Source organism: Fukomys damarensis, unplaced genomic scaffold (genome assembly GCF_012274545.1).
Source record: "Fukomys damarensis isolate Sample0158 unplaced genomic scaffold, DMR_v1.0_HiC HiC_scaffold_23, whole genome shotgun sequence".
Lineage (NCBI taxonomy): Eukaryota > Metazoa > Chordata > Mammalia > Rodentia > Bathyergidae > Fukomys > Fukomys damarensis.
The window spans coordinates 53,693,347-53,700,374 of NW_022900935.1; the positions used below are offsets into that span (position 1 = coordinate 53,693,347).

The window sequence follows — 7,028 nt, forward strand, 5'->3', positions numbered from 1 at the left end:
CAAAGATACAGAGTCTATCTAGATAGATAGATATAGAGAGATACCCATGTGTACACACACACACACACACACACACACACACATGTACTTGTATGGATATACATGTAATATGCAATGCTACTTTTATGACTCAAGTGTCGAATTTACTTAATATTCTTCCCTTTTTTGGTTAAACTTTATATCATTTCAAGATTTATTTTTTTAATTTTAATTAATTATTATTTATTTATTTATATTTTTGTATCCTGGGATCAATCTCAGGTCCTTGCGCTTGCAAGGCAGGTGGCTGAACCACTGAGCTAAATCCCCAGCCCCTATTTCAGAGTTTACTAACAAAGACTAGGGCTGTGCTCTCTGGCCCCAGCCCTTGCCTTTGGTGAACATTAAAGTCACGACTGGCTCCGAATACTCCACAACCCATAAAAAGGGAGAAATCTTTGAATTAAAAGCTGAACTCAGCCATGAAACGAAAGAAAAGAGGAAGGAGGCTATGAAGACAGTGATTGCTGCTGCGATGCTGAGGAAGGGTGTCAGCTGTCTCTTTCCAGATGAAGTCACCTGTTTGCAGCCTGATTCCCGGAGCTAAAGAAGCTCGCGTGTCTGCACTCGACGAGCTACACCGAGCCTGAGCCTGACATGGCCATCATGGCTGTCAACGGCTCTGTGAAGGACTGTGAAGATCCTCATCCCTTGATTCAGTCAGAACCACGAGGTGGACCCAGGTGGGCAAGATTACAGAATATCTCTGTGAGCCCTTTTGAAAGTGCTTGAAGGCTGAAGAACCCTAGGTTCAGAAAACAGTAGCAGTCTGTGCGGCAAAGCTCCATGATATCTATACCCAGAATGGAAGATCCAGGATTTCGTGATTTTTCTATGAGATCTCACAGCAGATTCGAAGCCGGGGATGGTGACTAATGGCCAAGCAGTGTTTAAAATTCATTAGCCTCACCCAAACAGCAGCTTACTTGGTTTGAACCCACAGAACATGGATAAGCTGCTGACAGCTCTTCAGGAGTGCACCAAATGGGGCCAGGTTTTCGTCCTGGACTGCCTGTCTAATGATAACCCTAAAGATGACCAAGAAACTCAGAGCGTCTGTGAGCAGGTAACTCCCCAGTTATCCCACGCCAACTCGGCAGTGGTGCTTCCACCAGTCAAAGTCCTAATGAAATTTCTGGAATTGTTACTCAAGGATTCTGAATACTACAACACGTTGCTGAAGAAGTTAGCTGCTCCCTTTGCTCCTTTACTGTCTGGGGAGCCCGAAGTGCGGTATGTTGCCTCTGTGGAACATTAACTTGCTTGTCCAGAAAAGACCTGAAATCTTAAAGCAGGAAGTCAAAGTCTTCTCTGTGAAGTACAATAACCCTATCTAGGTTAAGCTCGCGAAGTTGGACATCGTGATTAACCCGGCGTCCCAAGCTAACATTGCTCAGATTCTGGCAGAACTGAAGGAATTATGCTACTGAGCTGGATGTTTTCTTTGTTCACGGAGCTGCAAGGGTCACTGGACAATGTGCCATCAAGGTGAAGCAATCTGCAGTGCTGTGTAAGCACATTGCTTGACTTAATAAAATGAAGTCATATGGTCCAAGAGGCAATTGCTGTCATCAGGGACACCTTCTGCAAATACTCCAACAAGTATGAAAGTATGATTGCCACTCTCTGTGGGAACTTAGACTCACAGGAAGAGCCAGATGCATGAGCAGCCATGATTTGGATCATGGGAGAATACGTTGAAAGAATCAACAATGCAGACAAGTCACTAGAGAGCCTCTTGGAGGGTTTTCATGAAGACACTACCCAAGTCCAGCTCACTCTGCTTACTGCCATGGTGAAGCTGTTTCTCAAGAAACCATCAGAAACACAGGAGTTGGTCCAATAAGTCTCAAGTTTGGCAACGTAGGATTCTGGCAATCCTGACCTTGGAGACCAGGGCTGTATTTATTGGTGCCTTCTCTTAACTGACCCAGTGACAGCCAGAGAAGTAATCTTGTCTGAGAAGCCACTGATCTCTGAGGAGGCTCACTTTAAGGAGCCAACTCTGCTGGATGAGCTGATCTGCCACGCTGGTTCTTTGGCTTCTGTGTATCATAAGCCTCCCAATGCTTTTGAGTTATGGCATCCACTGCAAACACTCACCAGTTCATTAAGGCAACACTGATGAGGGTGACAGTCCTGTTGGCAACATTGTGGCAGCCAGCATGGAACAGCCTCAGGTTATCCCCTCTCAAGGTGATCTTCTTGGGGATCTTTTAAATCTTGACCTTGGTCCCCCAGTCAGCGTGTCACAGGTGTCCTCCATGCAGATGGGAGTAGTGGAGGAGGATTAGATAGTCTGGTTGGACAGTTCATCCCATCATCGGTGCCTGCAACCTTTGCTCCCTCACTGACTCGTGCTGTAGTCAGCAGTTGTCTGAATGACCTATGAGGACGCTCCACAGGAATAAGCATGGCACCTGGTGGATACATAGCTCCCAAGGCTGTCCGGCTACCTTCAGTAAAGGGAAAAGGATCGGAGGTTTCAGGAACATTCACTCACGGTCAAGGGCACATCTATATGGCAATGAACTTCACCCACAAAGCTCTGCAACGTGACAGATTTTGCAATCCAGTTTAACAAGAATAACTTTGGCTTCATCCCAAGCATTTCTCTCACCATCCATTCACCACTGATGCCAGACTAAACCCTCGATGCCGCCCTGGCTCTCAACACCTTGGGCCCAGTCATGAAGATGGAACCTCTGAGTAACCTGCAGGTGGCTGTTAAAAGCAATACTGATGTCTCCTGCTTCAGCTGCCTCCTCCTACTCAATGTGATTTTGGTAGAAGACGGTGAAATGAAGCGCCAGGTCTTCCTGGACACATGGAAGGATAGTCCCAGTGAAAATGAACTCCAGATTAAGGAATGTCATTTAAATGCTGACACTGTTTCCAGCAAGTTTCCGTACAACAATATTTATACTATTGCCAAGAGGAATCTGGAGGGGCAGGACATGCTGTAGCCATCCCTGAAACTCACTAATGGCATTTAGATTTTGGTTGAGCTATGCATTCAGCCAAGAAACCCCAATGATATGCTGTTGCTGAAATGTGGAGCTCCTGAAGTCTCTCAATGCATCTCTCAGGTCTACGACAGCATTTTGAAAAACTAATAAGCTGGTCCAGTACCCTCCAGCCACCCTGTGATTGGTACAAGCCAAGAACACTTGACTGGAAGAAATTGTACTACTGTGTAGAGCTTGAAGCCAAATACACTGAGGTCAGCCAGCATGTGGTGACCAGTCTAACTGTGCTAACTGTAGAGACAACCTGTTGGAGGGTTTTAGCTTCCTGTGAACTTGTGTTACCAGTCCTTCAGTCACTTCCCACCTCCTGCCACCTGCTACTGTCTGTCCTTACTCATAGGCTTCTCCATGTTGTGCCAACAGCTGGATTTTTCTACAGCCTTTTTTGAGAGTAGTTTGGTATTTTGTACTTGAGAGCTCATTTCAAAAGCAGAAAAAGACAACAAATACTAAAGCAAGGAAAAGTGTCACTGGAAAAAAAAAAGAAACAAAGACTTTGTGACAGTCCACCCCTTGATTGTTTATTTTTATAAATCCCTTGCTTTCCTTCTTGCAGCACTCTGTATGTTCTCGCAGAACATAATGCAGTATCCTGTGTACAGATGAGGATGTGAGGAGTTGAGGATGTGAGAAGTTGCTCTCCATCTCTGACCACCACGTGTCCACATCCCAGTTCCATTTTCACAAAATGCACTCCTTCTTATCTCTGGAACCAGATCTAAAGATGAATCTGTTTTCATCTGCTTAGTTTAATCATCACTATGAAAAGAAGACCCCGGGGTTCAGTGCTAAGCAACAGAGTGATGCTTTGATTGGCATCTCTTGGGTAACCAGCTTGTTTCCTTCTATTAACTGCAGTGCAGGGGGCATGAAGGATATGATTATCCTACTTTACTAGCATCCAACATGATCCACATTGCTGTGGGATGGATTAAATTCCTTTGAGAAAAAGTAACAGCTGTTTTCTACAGAGTATTTGTTTCACTTAAGTTTCAGGCAAAAATTCTCTTTTTGTCATTTTAAAGAAAAAAATCTTTAAATATTTATAACAACAACAACAATGAAAAACCTCAGGAACTTTTAATAGATTTTAAGTACTTACTTGTGTCATTGTCACCATTATAACATTTAGGTAAAAATTTTACCAACAAAAATTTCCGCAATGTGCATCCATTTAGCTATAAATGGCTCTAGTTTCTCATTCTTTATGGCTCAGTAGTACTCCATTTTATTAAAAAAAACACATTGTCTTTATCCAGTCTCCAAATGATGGTAAATTGGGCTGTTTTCAAGTTTTAGCTATTACAAACTGTGCTGCTATGAACATGGGTGCACATATATAGCTGTGGCATGGTTTGTGAGTTCCAGGTCAGTCTCAACTACATAGTGAGACCCTGTGTCAAAAGAACAAATCAAAAATGCTGACTGGGTGCCAATACCTCCCTCTCTCTCAGGCTTGTTTGACTGTTCAGTGGTTTCTTCTCTTTAATATTCCACCACCGTGTTGCCTGAGAGTTGCTGGCCAAGTAGTATCATCACAGCGCATCTATCTGTCCCCAACTCATCCTGTTATGTGCTTTCTAATGGATGCTCCTTTTCGTGTCTACCTTGAGTGTGAAGTTTTGTGTTATTACCATCTTTTCCTGTAGTGTTCTCTGACATATCCTTCGGGGCAAATTTTATTTTCAATATACTTCTACCAATGCTCTATTGTCGCAATAAATATTCTGTTTGCACACCTTATCCTTCTATGTAATGTGAGAGCAAGGTAGACAAGTAGAGGTATAACTGTTTGACCCTCGCACATGTGCATTTAAATTGTAATAAACGCAGCCATGTTTCTGCTGGTGTTTCCTGCCCTCCCCCACAAGAATTCTTTGTAATTTCCAGTCCATCAACTGTCTCCTTTATTATTTTTAAAATTTTTAATACTCACTGTACACTTCTTTTCCCTACTTTTCTATAATATTTGAAGATTTGGAGTGGAAGAGAATTCACAGAAACAGAAACCTTCCTTTTAAGACTGAGATACCAAATAACAAAGAAACCAAGCATCAGAGTTTTTCTTTTCTTTCCTCCCCACCTAAACAATACTTACTACCTTCTAGTGCATTCAGGAAAGGTTTTTCCCTCGCTGTCAAAGATCAAATAGTTGAATGTGCACGTATCTCCTATTCTGTTCCCTTGATCCTCACATCGTTTTTCTGCCATATCATGCTGGTTTTGTCATTTTAGCTTTGTAATATAACTTCAGCTCTGGGTTTGTGATGCCTCCTGCTTTGCTCTTATTACTCAGGATTTCTTTTGCTATTCTGGGCCTCTTCAAGTTCCATATGCATTGCAAGTTTGTTTACCCAGTTCTGTGAAGAATGCTTTAGTATTTTGATTGTGATTGCAAGAAGGAACAACCTACACAATGAAAATAAAACCCATAGAATGTGAAAAAATTTTGCCAGCTATTCCTCAGATGGAAGACTAATATCTAGAATATATAAAGAACTAAAAAGAATTAGACCCCCCCAGTAAAAGACCCAGTCAAAAATAGGAAACTGAAACAAATAGAGACTTCATAGAAGGTGAAGTACAATTGGTCTATTAATAAATACACGAAGAAATACTCAACGTTGCCGGTCATTGCAGAAATGCAAATTAAAATAACACTGAAATTCTCTTACTCTAGGAAAAATGGTGGTCATCAAGAAATAAAATAATAGCAAATGCTGGCCAGGATGCGAGAAAAGGAACAGCCTACATTGTTGATGGGAATGTAAACTAGTACAACCACCACAGAATCAGTATGAAGATTCCTAAAAAACCTAAAACCAGAAATTTCACTTGAATCAGTTATTCTCCTTCTAGGTATCTTCCTGAAAGAGTTAAAAACATCCTATTACAGTGATATATGCATATTCATGATTATAGCAGCATAAATCACAATAATTAAATCTCAGAAGCAGCCTATATCTCCATCAATAGAAGAATGGATAAAGAAAATGTGAAATTTGTGCATAGTAGCATACTATTCTGCCATAAAGAAAGATAAACTTGAGTGATTTGTAGGAAAATGGATGCACCTTGAGACCATAAGGTTAAGTAAAATCAGACACACAAGCTTAACTATAGTGTGGTTTTTCTTATGTGAGAAACTCAAGTTATAAATAAAGAGCAAAACAAAAGATAGGTAACAGGAAGTAGGAAGATAGATTTTTCTTAAATGGAAGGGGGATCAAGAGATAGAGGGAAGAGAGGGAGGGAAAGCAATGGGGGTGAAAAGAGGAATGAAGATGACTGATGTACACGTACCAACTTCACACAGGGTAAACGCTGTGGACCGCAAGCATGTACTGATAAGAACAGAAAGGCTTGGTACATGGTGTGACTAATCGCTCAGGAGTCACTGACTGAAGTACTCTTCAGAGGAGAATACAGCACTCTCTTCCATTCTGCATAAGCCACTGTGATAACCACAGGTTTTTCTGTGGAACGACTTAGAATTCTGCCTTGTTGTATTGATTCTGCCTCATCATGAGCTGCATTGGAAATGTCTTTTGGTGAGGGGCAAGCCGCATACTTCTTGTTTTCCTCTCTTTATTCCTCCAAAGAGCCCTTGCCAAACTGTTGGGTAAACAAGAAAATAGTCTGAGACACCATTATTCTGTTGAAGCAAAGCCTTGAGTGGGTGTGGGAGGCATTTTTCAAGACATCACAGAACAGAAGAGGGCAAAAGCTGGATTTACTGCATGTTAAGAACAAGCAAAAGGGTAAATCCTACTTTCTTCTAATTACTTTTTCAAATGCTAATTTATGTAAGAGTCAACTGGTTTTTCTTTCAGCATTTTTCAGAGATTTTTTTTGTATCTCTGATATAAGCACTTTCTCCCTTGATTTGCAAAAGGCACAAAATAAATCAACATGTTTAATGACATGAATACTGAATTTCTTAGTGACAGTAAGTTCAAA

The 7,028-nt window shown here is 41.5% G+C and overlaps 1 pseudogene; it reads left to right on the forward strand.

Annotated features, from left to right (window-relative positions):
• Nucleotides 1-3,155, forward strand: part of LOC104873764 — a 7,419-nt pseudogene extending 4,264 nt beyond the window's left edge.
• The last annotated feature ends 3,873 nt before the right edge of the window (nt 3,156-7,028 follow it).